The following is a 15,339-nucleotide window of genomic DNA, read 5'->3' on the forward strand; positions in this document are numbered from 1 at the left end:
ACAATCTCTGGCACTGGCCACACTTCCCTCTCCTGAGTCACCAGAACCACTACTGACGTCAACCCCAGAAGATGACATTGGAGTGAAGTCTTTGTATGTTGAGTTCTGGGCTTTAAAGCCTGAGCTCATCTTTGTCTGGTCACTGCCTGGTTGACCTGAACTCGGACCGCCTTTTTCCACTGTGCATCCAAACCACAGGGCCTGAAAAATGTTGAGCAGTTCTGTATATCTAGGCTTATTCAAGCATTTTGGCTTATCTGATGGACCTAATGGCTCTTCATCAAGGAGCTGTAGACTGGCAAGACAAGTGATCAGAATATTGGCAGAGTTACTGAGCTTCCTCCCCATGGTGGGGGACACTTCAGGCAAACTGTTTGACCGGTCAAATTTTGCTTCTTGTTTTGAACTGAGCAATGCCTTCATTATCTGCACCGAAGTCTGGATAGTGCTTGGCAAGTCCTTTTTGTTATTATTTTGGCTTGAGGTCTCAACAGACTGGCTGCATTCTGCATGACTGGCTTCAGCTCCTTCTGATGTCACCTCAGAAGTCTTCTCCTCTTTGGGGCATTCTTCTGCCTCCTCATTAGCAGCATTGGCTTCAGCTGCCTCTTTTTCCATTTCCTCCTCTACACTGTTTTCACCTTCCCCTGCATCCTCTTTCTCAGCAGTTTCCTGTTCTGAGATTTCTTGATTATTTTCACAGTTTGATATTTCAGTGGTTGTCTCTGCACATTCCTCTTCCCCATCACCCTCCATTTCATATTTCATAAGCAATGTCTCTTGAGGAATTTTGCTTAGCCACTCCTGGACAACTTCATCTGGAGATGTATTTGGCAGGGCAGAAGGTGCTAAATCACGATCATCTTCCTCTGGTGCACTGGCCTCTTGTAATTTCTCTTCGCAAGAAGCACCATCCTTTTTTTGCTTGTCATCTGAGTTATTTTCTGCTGCTTTCATTGTATTAGTTTCTGCTGATTTAGACCCTGACGAAGTTGGTCTGGAAGAGTCGACTACTTCTTTCTGCTCTTTGTCCTCAGTCAGCATTGACTCAGTGCATGCACTGGTGCTGGAGGAATTCTTAAACACCGCCAGTCGTATTTTTTTGCTGCTTGGCTTACCTTTTGGTGGGGCTGGGCAGTGCAAACTGTACATTGAGGCAACCTCTGATGCCGATGCTCTGCTAGAATTTTCCACCTCAGCATGAAGATTCTTAATTTTTTTCCTCCTGGCTTTGGATGATCGTGACACACTGGATTGTGAACAGCCATCATTGCTTATTCTGGACAACTCTGTCTCTGCACATTTGCCCTGCATGTCTGAGTAAGAAGAGACTCTTGAACTTGAACTTGGGGGATATCCATTCCCAGCCTCAGTGGTCTGATCACATTTTGAGCATAAAGACTCTGACATGCTTCCATGTCTTGAGCTTGGGGTCTCAGAACTAACTTTGACTTTTCCCTCTCCATCATTTCCATTAGAATCTGACAAACTTGAGGAAGGGGATGACATCTTTCTGCTCTCTTCTGATTGGTTTCCCTGTTTGGTGCCTTTTGAAGACTTACTGTAGCACTTATAGGTGCTGCTTGTGCTTTGGTCCTCGTTATTAATGGGAGGTGCAGCTGCTTCATTCATAGATGATGTGCTTGAAGGAAGAGAGTCTGAATGAGATGTGTGGTTCCCAAGAGATTTTTTGTTGATTTCACAGGAACTTTTGGAGTAGTTAGATGCCTTGCTGTTTGGTCTTGAAACTTCTGTGTGGAGAGAATTTTTCTTCTTTTTCTTAGAAGCTGATCCAAGTGATGACATGGACATTTCAGAACCTGCATCCAGATGAATCTTACTGTGCTTGCTTCTCTTTGATGTCCTGGAAGAACAGGAGGCATTGCACACAAGTATTTCATCTCTGTCACTCCTCCTGCTATTCCCATCACAAGCTTTGGAATGTGAAGAGCCTTCTGTTGAACATCTTTCACATTCGCTGAAGTCATCTTTGAGTGATTCCGTGGGCACCATTTGTGCTGATACTGAACCAACTTCATTATCTTCGTGGTCTTCTTGTTTTGCTTCCTTCTCTTCAGCATCTTTCTTAGGGCAGGACTCACTGGAAAAGGAAGAGATCACTGGATCATTGTCAGAATGTTTGTCCTGGTCACTCTTTGCTCTTGGCATGCTGTACTTGCTAGATCTGCTGTAGACACTATGGGCAGAACTTGAGCATGCAGTTATATCTTCTTCTTCTGCCTTTTTCAAACTGCAGGATGATATGGTCCTTGCCATACTACTCGTTTCCTCACACATACTCGTCTTACTTTGTCTGGAGTGCAGAGATGACCTGGACAAGCTACTTCCAACCCTGCTGCCTTCAATTTCATCCATTTCCTCCTTTGAACACTTCACTGAAGAAACTTCCATGCAGTTTTCATCCTCGTTCTGTGAATCGGTCTTACTGACCTCGGCTTCATCAAGAGCTTCTTCAGTATCCAGGTTGTTTTCACAGCTTGAATGGGAGACTGGTCCGAATGAAGATGCTTTTTGGCTACTGCTAGCGTTCATTCGGGTGTATTTCTGTGACTCTTCTCCATTGGAGGCAGCTGTAGACAAAGCGCTTCGATAGTTACACTTTTTAATATTACAGTACTCCACCCTGTTTTCTATAGTCTCTGAATAGCATGATGACTCCTGCACGATGTGCTCAGAATATTCTTCACTGGATGTGGTGTGGATGCTTTCCACGGAGGTCATCTTTTTGCGGACTACCCGCCTACAGGAAGATGTGCTGGAGCATGAAGACCGTGTGTGCCAAGTTTTTCTTATATCAGGCTCCTCTTTCTGGGAAGCATGCATGGGATTCTTCCAAATGTCATAGTCCTGGTGCTCCTTGCCACAGCTGTGGCAATGAGTTTCCTCAGATTCTGACTCATCGAATTTTGAGATGTAGGAATCAGCATCACAGGGATATAATGAATCTTCCGCCTCTGAGCTGACTTCTAGGTTCATTTTCTGCATGGGGTCCACTCCATTGTCTTCCTCCACCCCTGACTCTTTACAGGGCGGCTTACTCATCAAATTGGACTTCTTGATCTGCGTGGACCACTGAAGAGTCTCATCATTCAGCAAACGAAAGCGAACTTTCATCTCGACGGACAAGCTGCCATCCTTGTTCATGTGCACTCGTTTTTCAATGTCATCGTTGACTAAGGAGTGGGCCAGGTCCCCAGCTTTTTCATGTGGACAGTTGTTTGGGAAAGGAGCACCATTCTCCAGGGATGTGTTGAGACCATTTGCGTAGGACTTTCCTGACGATAAGGAAAATCTCATTGACCTGTTGCTTGAAGCCGATCTTGGGTGGATGACGCTTTTTTTGGCTTTCAGTCCAAAGTTCACTGGAATTGAGAAAAAGATGAAGTGAGCTGTAGCTCACGAAAGCTCATGCTCAAATAAATTGGTTAGTCTCTAAGGTGCCACAAGTACTCCTTTTCTTTTTTCTATTCTTTAGCTTTTCTTTTTAAGTCTAATTTAAATTACAAATGTTTTGGTAATGCCTTCTGTTCTATCCCATGAAGCAGAAAAGAGCATGTCCCACAATGATTGTCCCCCATTTTGTTTAATTTCTAATATGCATTTCCCTAAATATGTTTGCTTCCTTATTCAGCCTAAGGGTACCTGCATTGAGGAACTGCCCAAGCCTTTAGACAAATGTCTGGGTACCGGACAATTATTCTGTATTATTTGCTGATCCACCTGAATGCTGACAAATGTACGTAGGGCAGAGCACACATTGGAGGGTGCACCCTATGGGTACATTACTTTGAATAATAATAATGCTTATCAGGATTAATGGGGTCAAAATGAAGATGTGTATGTTGGTGTTAATTGCATATCGGCATGAAGGTACAAGTGGATGTAAGAGGTCTGATCGAGTGCCGAATATGTACGAAAGGCCCAGAAAAGAAGGATGAATCAGGAAACACACCTAAGAATACAGGCACCGGCTTCCTCCTTTCCCCGTGGGTGTTCAACCGCCCCTCAGCCCTAGGCCCCACCCCCACTCCACCCCTTCCCCCAAGGCTCCACCCCGCCTCTTTCCGCCCCCCACTCTGGCCCTGCCCCGCCTCTTCCTGCCACATTCCCCCACTCCCCCGAGCGCACCTCATCCCCGCTCCTCCCCCTCCCCTCAGAGCCTCCTGCATGTCGCGGAACAGCTGATTGCGGTCGGCAGGAGGTACTGGGAGAGAGGAGGAGGAGTTGATCGGTGGGGCCCCTGGCAGGCAGGAGGCGCTGGGGGTGGGGGACCTGGCTGCCGGTGGGTGTTAAGCACCCACTAATTTTTTTCCATGGGTGCTCCAGGCCTGGAGACCCACGGTGTCAGCGCCTATGCCCAAGAAGGAGGGTATATCTCACTCAATTCATTCAGTGCCCTCAGCATTGGTGCACTTTGGTCACACCCATTCTCTGTCTGTGATACACAATTGTTTAGTCTCCTGAGAACTGTAATACTTTGGTCTAATTCTGGTTGTTGGGCTCGGTGTGGCGGTGGCTAGGTAGAGCTTCATGGCCTGTGATACACACGAAGTCAGACTAGAAGATCTCCCGGTCACTTCTGGCCTTGAATTCTATGATTTGGTGACACAAAGTAGTTCCAATCCAACCTTACATACGCACTTTAATTGACCCCTTCTTTCAGTCCCTTGTTTTGGCCTCTTTGCCAAAGTGCTCTGGTGATATTAGCTAACTAAGACTATGCCCTGCAGGGAGGACTATGGGGTTGTAAACAGCAATGCGCACCACAGTGCTGCAGTGTAACTCCCTGTGTAGACACTGCAGATATGAATTAAAAGGTTCCTAGTTCACATTAATATAATCCTGTTTGAAGAGAACTATGTTAACGTGAACTAGGAAACTTTTCCGTTTGCACCTGCAGCATCCACACGGGGGAGCACTTAGCTGCGCACTGCTATTCTCACCCCCCAGAGTCCGAACTGCACAGCAGTGTAGACAAACCCTAAGCCTCAAAAAGGTGATACAAAGCCTGTCAAGTATCGTTCCCCCATTTCACAGATAAGGAAATGGGAGTCAGAGAGGTTGAACCCAAAGCTAGCATAAGCGAGTGCCTCAAATTAGACACCTAATGAAGTGGCCGGATTTTCAGCCACAGCTCCCAGTGAAGGCAAATGGAAAATACTGACAAGTAACAGAAGGAGTTGGGGGCAGGGGATATGTGGGGAAACAGGGGTTTTGGGGAGACAGAAGCAGGAAAGGAGGAAGTTCAAGAAGGGAAGAGAGGGGGCAGAGATGCGGGGGCGGGGAAGTTAGGCAGAGAGAGGGCATGTGGAAAGGAAACAGAGGAAGGGGGGCAGGGGAAAATTCAAAAGGAAGAAGCCAGAGAGAACAAGGGGAAAGTGGAAATATTTGAGAGTGGTTAAATTATGCAAATAAAGTGATGCGCATGCATTGACCATGCACGTTAGACCATTACAACATGTGTGTATAATCTTCAGAATTCTAGATGTCCAGAGGGACAGGTATGGACTGACTGACAGCCCTGCAGCGAGCTGTCTGGGACAACGCAGCTCACCATCTTTCTTACTCCCGTTGTTTCCACTGATGTTGTTGTCACTGGATTGGGAAGCCAGGCCAGGGAGCTTCTCGGCAGAGTGCTTCCTCGAATTCTCCATCACTAATGGTTTAAACGGTTCCCGGCCTACACACACCAGTACGCTGGGGCAGTGGAGCAGAGCCGGCATGCTGTCGATCTGGAGGGAAGAAAACGTCTGCTGAGTCACAACATGCTTGTGGGCCAGAAGAGTCGTCAAATAGGTAACCGGTTATAAAGAGGATGGCGATCAATTGTTCTCCATGTCCACCGAGGAGAGGACAGGAAGGAATCAGCTCAGTTTACCGCAAGGGAGATTCAGGTTAGATATTAGGAAAAATTTTCTGACTATAAAGCTAGTTAAGCGGTGGCACAGGTTACCCAGGGAGGCTGTGGAATCCTTGTCACTGGAGGCTTTTAAGACCAGCTTAGACAAACAGCTAACAGCAAACAGTCAGGGATGGTCTAGGTTTACTTGATCCTGACCTTTTGAGAACCCATCCAGCCTGACATTTCTATGATTCTGTCAGCTTTGTTCCATCTTTCAGACCCAGAACCAGGTAGGATATAATGGAACCCACTTATCATCACTTGTAATGATAGGACTTCTAGCAGGGGTGAGTAAGAGCCTCCAGTCATTTCAGGGCACTCCAACTGACTTTCTTCTCCATTTAGGGTATGTCTACACTACAATGGGAGGTGTGATTGAAGCTCAAGCAAGCACCCCCCAGCCCCGCTAGCTTTGATCTGGTTAACACAGCTAAAAATAGCCATGAAGATGCTGTGGCGTGGGATTCAGTGCAGACTAGCAACCCGAGCACATACCCAGGTGGACAACCTGCATTGAAGCCCATGCTGCCATGGTTTCCTCTGCTACTTTTAGCTAGTGTGGGGTATGCCCACATGAGCTGCAGTCATCCCTGTGATTGCAGTGTAGACATACCCTTAGAGTACAAACTTATCAGTGGAGTGCAGCTTTAATTGGATTCCACACTGCTAATTCCTTTGCAGTGTGGCAGCTATCACCTGCTGGAGCTCTGCTAAATGCTGCATTCCGGGACCATGATCCTCTCCTCTTCCTCCTCTGCGCTAGATGAATGAAAGAGAGAAGAAAAGCTGCTACCTCCCTCTTACAAACAAAGAAATTAGACAAAAAACATAAAATACTGGTACTGGAACTCTACTTTATTTCTTAAAATCCAGAACCTTAACCCACAAGCACCAAAACCAGAGAGAGACAAAGCAAGCTGCTCCCTAAGGCAAACTCACCCCACCTTGCTCAAGGCTGGCTCTTAGCAGACTGACTGCTGAAAGATCAGATCACACGCTTCCCTACAGAGCCCACTAGTCTGCAAGCAGGACCAGGAAACCACCCTGAGGAATTTAACAATTATCATTTTAACAGTTTCAATACACCACACGCCCTGTCCCGCAGTCTAACTGCAGCTGCTCTCAGATGGGAACAAGGAGGAGTGGACCTCACGAGACCTGCTCTTTGCTGGGTGTGATGTTGTGTCTTCCCAGAAAGGGGATCCCCATCCTCCCACATGTAACCCATGCTAACACTGTGCTTGTTTGTCCCCGGCTAGTTGCACATACAAAGCCGCTGCTGCTCCCACACCTTGCTGCAACCACACGGGGTGAAGTTAGGCCATGACATTAAACCTGGGGTGTCAAGTTCTCTTGCCAGGGAGGCCCTTTCCTGCTATAGTGAAACCCTGCTGTGGAAAAAATACTTCCCCATAAGGGTGTCCCAGTTTCCTTTAAGGATAGATAGCTGACTTGCTCTGGGTCCCATCGCAAAGAAACAGTATTGCAAAACAGACAGGAGACATTTTGAGTATTGTTAGAAACATTAATACTAATACGTCTACCAGGGAATGGATCTGCATCTCATTCTGATGCAGTGCTTATTCATTATTGATTTAGATTATTATCGAACACGTAAAGGCCTCAGCCTGGCTGGGCCCCTTTGTGCCAAGTACTGTACAAACATATAACTCAATCCCTGCATTGAAGAGCTTATCATCTAAAAGACAAGACATAACAGGTGAATGAGACAAACAAGCAAGCCAGGGTGTGAGGGAAATGAGGTAGCTGATAAGGTCATAGAGACCTCAAACTATAAAATAGTCCATTTACAAGCAATCCTGGGTATATGCCGGGGGTGGCCAACCTGCGGTTCCACAGTCCCATGCGGCTCTTCAGAAGTTAACATGCGGCTCCTTGGATAGGCACCAGCTCCGGGGCTGGAGCTACAGACACCAACTTTCCAATGTGCTGGGGGGGTGTTCACGGCTCAACCCCTGGCTCTGCCCCCGCTCCACCCCTTCCAGCCCCCTCCCCTGAGCCTGCCGTGTCCTCGCGCCTCCTCCTCCGAGCCTCCTGCACGCCACGAAACAGCTGATCGGGAGGTGTGGGGAAGGATGAGGAGGCGCTGATCAGTGGGACTGCCAGGGGGCAGGAGGCGCTGGGAGCTGGGGCAGGGGGACTGATAGGGGGGCTGCTGACGTATTACTGTGGCTCTTTGGCAATGTACATTGGTAAATTCTGGCTCCTTATCAGGCTCAGGTTGGCCACCCCTGGTATATGCTTTCTCTAGTTTATTTTTGTATTATAAGGGAGAGCCAAAGGCAAACAGGAACTTCGGGCCCTGTCCTACAAGCCTTTCACACGTGCCACCCTCATTTGAGATAAAGGTTGTTCTGTGAGGCCTCACCCCCGTGAGGAAAATTAAGACCTGTAACCCATTTCTGCTGTATTTCAGCCAGTGGCAGGAGCACTAAGGTAGCTGGGGGCTCAGAGTAGCATTTGTAGATTTTAAGCCCAGGAGGGATTCTCCAATTCTCCAATTTGTCAAGGTCATTTTGAATTCTAATCCTGTCCCCCAGAGTGCTTGCAACCCCTCCAAGCTTGGGGTCATCTTCAAATTTTATAGGCCTGTTGTCTACTCCATAAGCATACTCTCCACTTCATCCCATTTATGAGCTTACGCTCCACTCCAAGTCATTAATGAAAATACTAAATAGTACCAGACCATGGACTAACACCTGTGGGACCCCCCCCCCCACTAGATACGCTCTCCCAGTTTGACAGAGAACCACTGAAAACTACTCTTTGAATATGGCCTTTCAACCACTTGTGCACCCCCTCAACCACATTTCCCTAGTTTGCGTATGAGAATGTCTCATGGGACTGTGTCAAAAGACTTACTAAAATCAAGCTACATCACATCTACTGATTCCCTGCTATCCACTAGGCCAGTAACCCATGTCAAAGAAGGAAAGCCTGAGTGAGTGTCTGATTGGCTGCTAGCCTGCAGGGGGCGGGCATTAGGGTGTCCGTTTGTTTGTGTCAGGGAAGCCTGGCTGTTTAAAAATAGCCAGAGCTTTGCGAACCAGCTGAGCGGTGGAGAACCAGCTGAGCAGCGGGGGACAGCAGAGCAGCTCACAGCAGGAGTTTGCCTGGGAGTTCGCCTGGAGTGAGCCCAGTGAGGCTTACCTCTTGCAAACTGCTCTGAGGAAGCTCATAGTAGGAAGGTGATATGGAAGGGGGTGGTTCAGCTGTTGTGACCTGCACTGGATGTGCCATGTTTGTCTTTCTTCCACAGGACAGAAGCGACTTTGTCTGTACAAAGTGCAAGCTGGTCTCCATATTGGAAGAGAAGATTGAAGGTCTGGAGCAACAGATAACAACCCTGCGCTGCATACGAGAAACTGAGGATTTTCTGGACAAAACTCAGGATATGCTTCTAGGGGCACAAAGCTCTAAGGATATAGAGCAGGTTGCACAGAGGAGCCAAGAGGCCAGTGAAGAAGCTTGGCAACATGTGACCTCCAGAAGAGGTAAGCGGAATGTCCGGGTTCCAGTAACACAGACACAGGTAACTAACCGCTTTCATGTTCTCTCCACAGGTACCGTTGCGGAGAGTGGACCAGATGATACGTATGGGGCGAGAAAGCAGAAGGAGACTCCGCTGGTTGGAAGGCATGAGATGCGATGTCCTGAGGTTGGGGGTTCCACGACCACCGCTCCCAAGAGGAGAAGGCGGGTGGTGGTGGTCGGGGACTCTCTCCTCCGGGGGACTGAGTCATCTATCTGCCGCCCTGACCGGGAAAACCGAGAAGTCTGCTGCTTGCCAGGGGCTAGGATTCGCGATGTGACGGAGAGACTGCCGAGACTCATCAAGCCCTCGGATCGCTACCCCTTCCTGCTTCTCCACGTGGGCACCAATAATACTGCCAAGAATGACCTTGAGTGGATCACTGCGGACTACGTGGCTCTGGGAAGAAGGATAAAGGAGTTGGAGGCGCAAGTGGTGTTCTCGTCCATCCTTCCCGTGGAAGAAAAAGGCCTGGGTAGGGACTGTCGAATCGTCAAAGTCAATGAATGGCTACGCAGGTGGTGTCGGAGAGAAGGCTTTGGATTCTTTGACCATGGGACGGTGTTCCATGAAGGAGGAGTGCTGGGCAGAGACGGGCTCCATCTTACGAAGAGAGGGAAGAGCATCTTTGCCAGCAGGCTGGCTAACCTAGTGAGGAGGGCTTTAAACTAGGTTCACCGGGGAAAGGAGACCAAAGCCCTGAGGTAAGTGGGAAAGCGGGATACCGGGAGGAAGCACAGGCAGGAATGTCTGTGAGGGGAGGGCTCCTGCCTCATACTGGGAATGAGGGGCGATCAACAGGTTATCTCAAGTGCTTATATACGAATGCACAAAGCCTTGGAAACAAGCAGGGAGAACTGGAGGTCCTGGTGATGTCAAGGAACTATGACGTGATTGGAATAAAAGAGACTTGGTGGGATAACTCACATGACTGGAGTACTGTCATGGATGGTTATAAACTGTTCAGGAAGGACAGGCAGGGCAGAAAAGGTGGGGGAGTAGCAGTGTATGTAAGGGAGCAGTATGACTGCTCAGAGCTCCGGTACGAAACTGTAGAAAAACCTGAGTGTCTCTGGATTAAGTTTAGAAGTGTGTGCAACAAGAGTGATGTAGTGGTGGGAGTCTGCTATAGACCACCAGACCAGGGGGATGAGGTAGATGAGGCTTTCTTCCGGCAGCTCACGGAAGCTACTAGATCGCATGCCCTGATTCTCATGGGTGACTTTAATTTTCCTGATATCTGCTGGGAGAGCAATACAGCAGTGCATAGACAATCCAGGAAGTTTTTGGAAAGCGTAGGGGACAATTTCCTGGCGCAAGTGCTAGAGGAGCCAACTAGGGGGGCGCTTTTCTTGACCTGCTGCTCACAAATCGGGTAGAATTAGTGGGGGAAGCAAAAGTGGATGGGAATCTGGGAGGCAGTGACCATGAGTTGGTTGAGTTCAGGATCCTGACGCAGGGAAGAAAGGTAAGCAGCAGGATACGGACCCTGGACTTCAGGACTCCCTCAGGGAACGGATGGCCAGGATCCCCTGGGGGACTAACATGAAGGGGAAAGGAGTCCAGGAGAGCTGGCTGTATTTCAAGGAATCCCTGTTGAGGTTACAGGGACAAACCATCCCGATGAGTCGAAAGAATAGTAAATATGGCAGGCGACCAGCTTGGCTTAACGGTGAAATCCTAGCGAATCTTAAACATAAAAAAGAAGCTTACAAGAAGTGGAAGGTTGGACATATGACCAGGGAAGAGTATAAAAATATTGCTCGGGCATGTAGGAATGATATCAGGAGGGCCAAATTGCACCTGGAGCTGCAGCTAGCAAGAGATGTCAAGAGTAACAAGAAGGGTTTCTTCAGGTATGTTGGAAACAAGAAGAAAGCCAAGGAAAGTGTGGGCCCCTTACTGAATGAGGGAGGCAACCTAGTGACAGAGGATGTGGAAAAAGCTAATGTACTCAATGCTTTTTTTGCCTCTGTCTTCACTAACAAGGTCAGCTCCCAGACTGCTGCGCTGGGCATCACAAAATGGGGAAGAGATGGCCAGCCCTCTGTGGAGATTGAGGTGGTTAGGGACTATTTAGAAAAGCTGGACGTGCACAAGTCCATGGGGCCGGGCGAGTTGCATCCAAGAGTGCTGAAGGAATTGGCGGCTGTGATTGCAGAGCCATTGGCCATTATCTTTGAAAACTCGTGGCGAACGGGGGAAGTCCTGGATGACTGGAAAAAGGCTAATGTAGTGCCAATCTTTAAAAAAGGGAAGAAGAAGGATCCTGGGAACTACAGGCCAGTCAGCCTCACCTCAGTCCCTGGAAAAATCATGGAGCAGGTCCTCAAAGAATCAATCCTGAAGCACTTGCATGAGAGGAAAGTGATCAGGAACAGCCAGCATGGATTCACCAAGGGAAGGTCATGCCTGACTAATCTAATCGCCTTTTATGATGAGATTACTGGTTCTGTGGATGAAGGGAAAGCAGTGGATGTATTGTTTCTTGACTTTAGCAAAGCTTTTGACACGGTCTCCCACAGTATTCTTGTCAGCAAGTTAAGGAAGTATGGGCTGGATCAATGCACTATAAGGTGGGTAGAAAGCTGGCTAGATTGTCAGGCTCAACGGGTAGTGATCAATGGCTCCATGTCTAGTTGGCAGCCGGTATCTAGCGGAGTGCCCCAAGGGTCGGTCCTGGGGCCGGTTTTGTTCAATATCTTCATTAATGATCTGGAGGATGGGGTGGATTGCACCCTCAGCAAGTTTGCAGATGACACTAAACTGGGAGAAGTGGTAGATACGCTGGAGGGTAGGGATAGGATACAGAGGGACCTAGACAAATTGGAGGATTGGGCCAAAAGAAATCTGAGGTTCAACAAGGACAAGTGCAGAGAGTCCTGCACTTAGGACGGAAGAATCCAATGCACCGCTACAGACTAGGGACCGAATGGCTAGGCAGCAGTTCTGCAGAGAAGGACCTAGGGGTGACAGTGGACGAGAAGCTGGATATGAGTCAGCAGTGTGCCCTTGTTGCCAAGAAGGCCAATGGCATTTTGGGATGTATAAGTAGAGGCATAGCGAGCAGATCGAGGGACGTGATCGTTCCCCTCTATTCGACATTGGTGAGGCCTCATCTGGAGTACTGTGTCCAGTTTTGGGCCCCACACTACAAGAAGGATGTGGAAAAATTGGAAAGAGTCCAGCGGAGGGCAATAAAAATGATTAGGGGACTGGAACACATGACTTATGAGGAGAGGCTGAGGGAGCTGGGATTGTTTAGTCTGCAGAAGAGAAGAATGAGGGGGGATTTGATAGCTGCTTTCAACTACCTGAAAGGGGGTTCCAAAGAGGATGGCTCTAGACTGTTCTCAATGGTAGCAGATGACAGAACGAGGAGTAATGGTCTCAAGTTGCAGTGGGGGAGGTTTAGATTGGATATTAGGAAAAACTTTTTCACTATGAGGGTGGTGAAACACTGTAATGTGTTACCTAGGGAGGTGGTAGAATCTCCTTCCTTAGAGGTTTTTAAGGTCAGGCTTGACAAAGCCTTGGCTGGGATGATTTAACTGGGAATTGGTCCTGCTTCGAGCAGGGGGTTGGACTAGATGACCTTCTGGGGTCCCTTCCAACCCTGATATTCTATGATTCTATGATTCTATGAAATTAGGTTGATCTGGCATGATTTCTTCTTGATAAATGCATGCTGGTGATACCAGATACCCCTATTATCCTGTAGGTCCTTACAAATCTATTGTTTAATAATTTGTTCCAGTATCTTTCCAGGTATCATAGTTAGTCTGACTGGTCTATAATTCCCTGGGTCCTCTTTGTTCCTCCTTTTAAAGATAGATACTGTGTTAGCCCTTCTCCAGCCCTCTGGGACCAAAGACTTCCTCTATGGGCTTTCAAAGATAATCACCAATAGCTCCAGGATTGCTTCAGCTGGTTCCTCAAGTACCCTGGGATGAATTTCATCAGGCCCTGCTGACTTGGATGCATTTAACTAAACTAAATATTTATTAACCTGTTTCCCCGCCATCCCCTTTTTTGGCTTGATCTAGTCCATGATCTAGTCTGACCTTCTGCATATTACAGGCCAGAGAATTTCACCCAGTGAATCCTGCATTGTGGTGTATTGAAAACTGCGTAAAAATTATACACTACGCCTTTAAATTTTCCTGGTCCTGCTTCCTGTAGGGAAATTGTGTGATCTGGTGGGTCTTTCAGCAGCCTGTCTGCAAAAAGCCAGCCTAGAGCAAAGTTGGGTGAGTTGGTAAACAGCCTGCTTTCTCTGAATGTGTGTTTTTGGTTCTTGTGAGTTAAGGTTCTAGATTTTGAGAAATAAAGCTCTCTTACATTGCAACTGTACAGAAAGAGTATTTTGTACGTCTCGCTTTTCTGTCTGTGTGCCATGAATATAACATGCATCAAGCAAATATCTTCTGGTTAAGCTAGAGCATATCTTTCAGAAAGACATTCAATCTTGATTTAAGGATTTCAAATGATGGAGATGACATAGCACTAAAAGAAATCCCAAGTCCAGGCTGCATTATATTTCCCATCGATTGAGCTGCACCAACAGTGACTGACAATTTTCCTAGGGCCAGGTTCTGCCACCCTTGCTCACTGTTGGGTGCACCCTACTCTGCAAATGGCCCCAGTGAAATCAGTGGAGTAAAGGGTGAAAGAATCTGGCCCCTACTGTGTGCAGGGCTTGATGGAACAGGGGCCTTTGTAAGAATTCAGTCTGCTGCTGCTCCCTGACAAATCCTGAATCCTTGTTCAGATCCTGATTCTGCAGCCCCATACTCATGGGACTGCTTGCATGAGTAAATGCTACTCAAAGAGCAAGGGCTGTAGAACCAGGCCCTGAGGTAAAATGCTCAGTAATTTCCAGGGGGACGCTGCCTGGGTTAAGGGCTGCTAGTGCCAAGTGGCCAACATCTCTTATGACCCTGCTATGTCAGTAGTGCTGTCAGGAACCTGTGCAGCCCAGCTGGGATTTCACATGTTCACCAGGCAGCTGCTGGTCCTCTGGCCAGGAGCTGAAGCTTGAAGAAAACCACCAGATATCTCAAGGCTTGTGACAAGAATTGGCAACACTCAGGGCCTGGCAGCATAGAGCAAGATTTTAGGATTTGGCTCAGTGTGAATTTTGCCTAAGTGAAGACTGGTACATCCTGCCCCCTTGACATCACTGTCCTCATTAGGCAGTATCCTGGAGGGTTGTGTGGCTAAATACATTAAAGATCGTGAGGAGCTCAAGCCCTGGGGTGCTGGCACCGTATAAGTACTAGCTAGACAGATTAGACAGACATATAGCGGGGCGGATGGAGAATAAGCAATAGAAGTTGATGATCTACTAATTATTATTATTAATTATCATATGTAGTGCTGTAGCACCTAGAGGCCCCAGCCCCACTGTACCAGGTGTTTTACAAACATATAACAGAGAGAGAGAGAGAGAGAGAATCTGGCCTATAACGTTTACAATCTAAGCAGCACTTTGGCTAAGTACAAAACAAGAAAGATCTTGCTTCTGTGCAATTTTTTTTCATTAAGAGAAAATACAAGAAGGAACCAACCCAGAAAGATCAATCTATCTATATATCGCCCTATCTGGTTTGTATTTCTGTCTTTCTAGGCTATCAATAACGATAAAGGTACTTTTGTGCATAATTTCAAAAAGTCCTAGCCATTTTCAATCCCCAATTTTCAAAAAGGAGCAATTTTTAGGAGGGAGCAACATTTTTATCAAAAAATTTCAGTTTAAAAAATGATCTCTTTTTCATAGATTACTGCTCTTTCTTTCTCTTCCCCCTCCCCACATTTTGCCACTGGAAAGGAAAGAAAGTGAGGAAAGAGAGGGAAAAATCAA

This window comes from Lepidochelys kempii, chromosome 3 (genome assembly GCF_965140265.1).
Source record: "Lepidochelys kempii isolate rLepKem1 chromosome 3, rLepKem1.hap2, whole genome shotgun sequence".
NCBI lineage: Eukaryota > Metazoa > Chordata > Testudines > Cheloniidae > Lepidochelys > Lepidochelys kempii.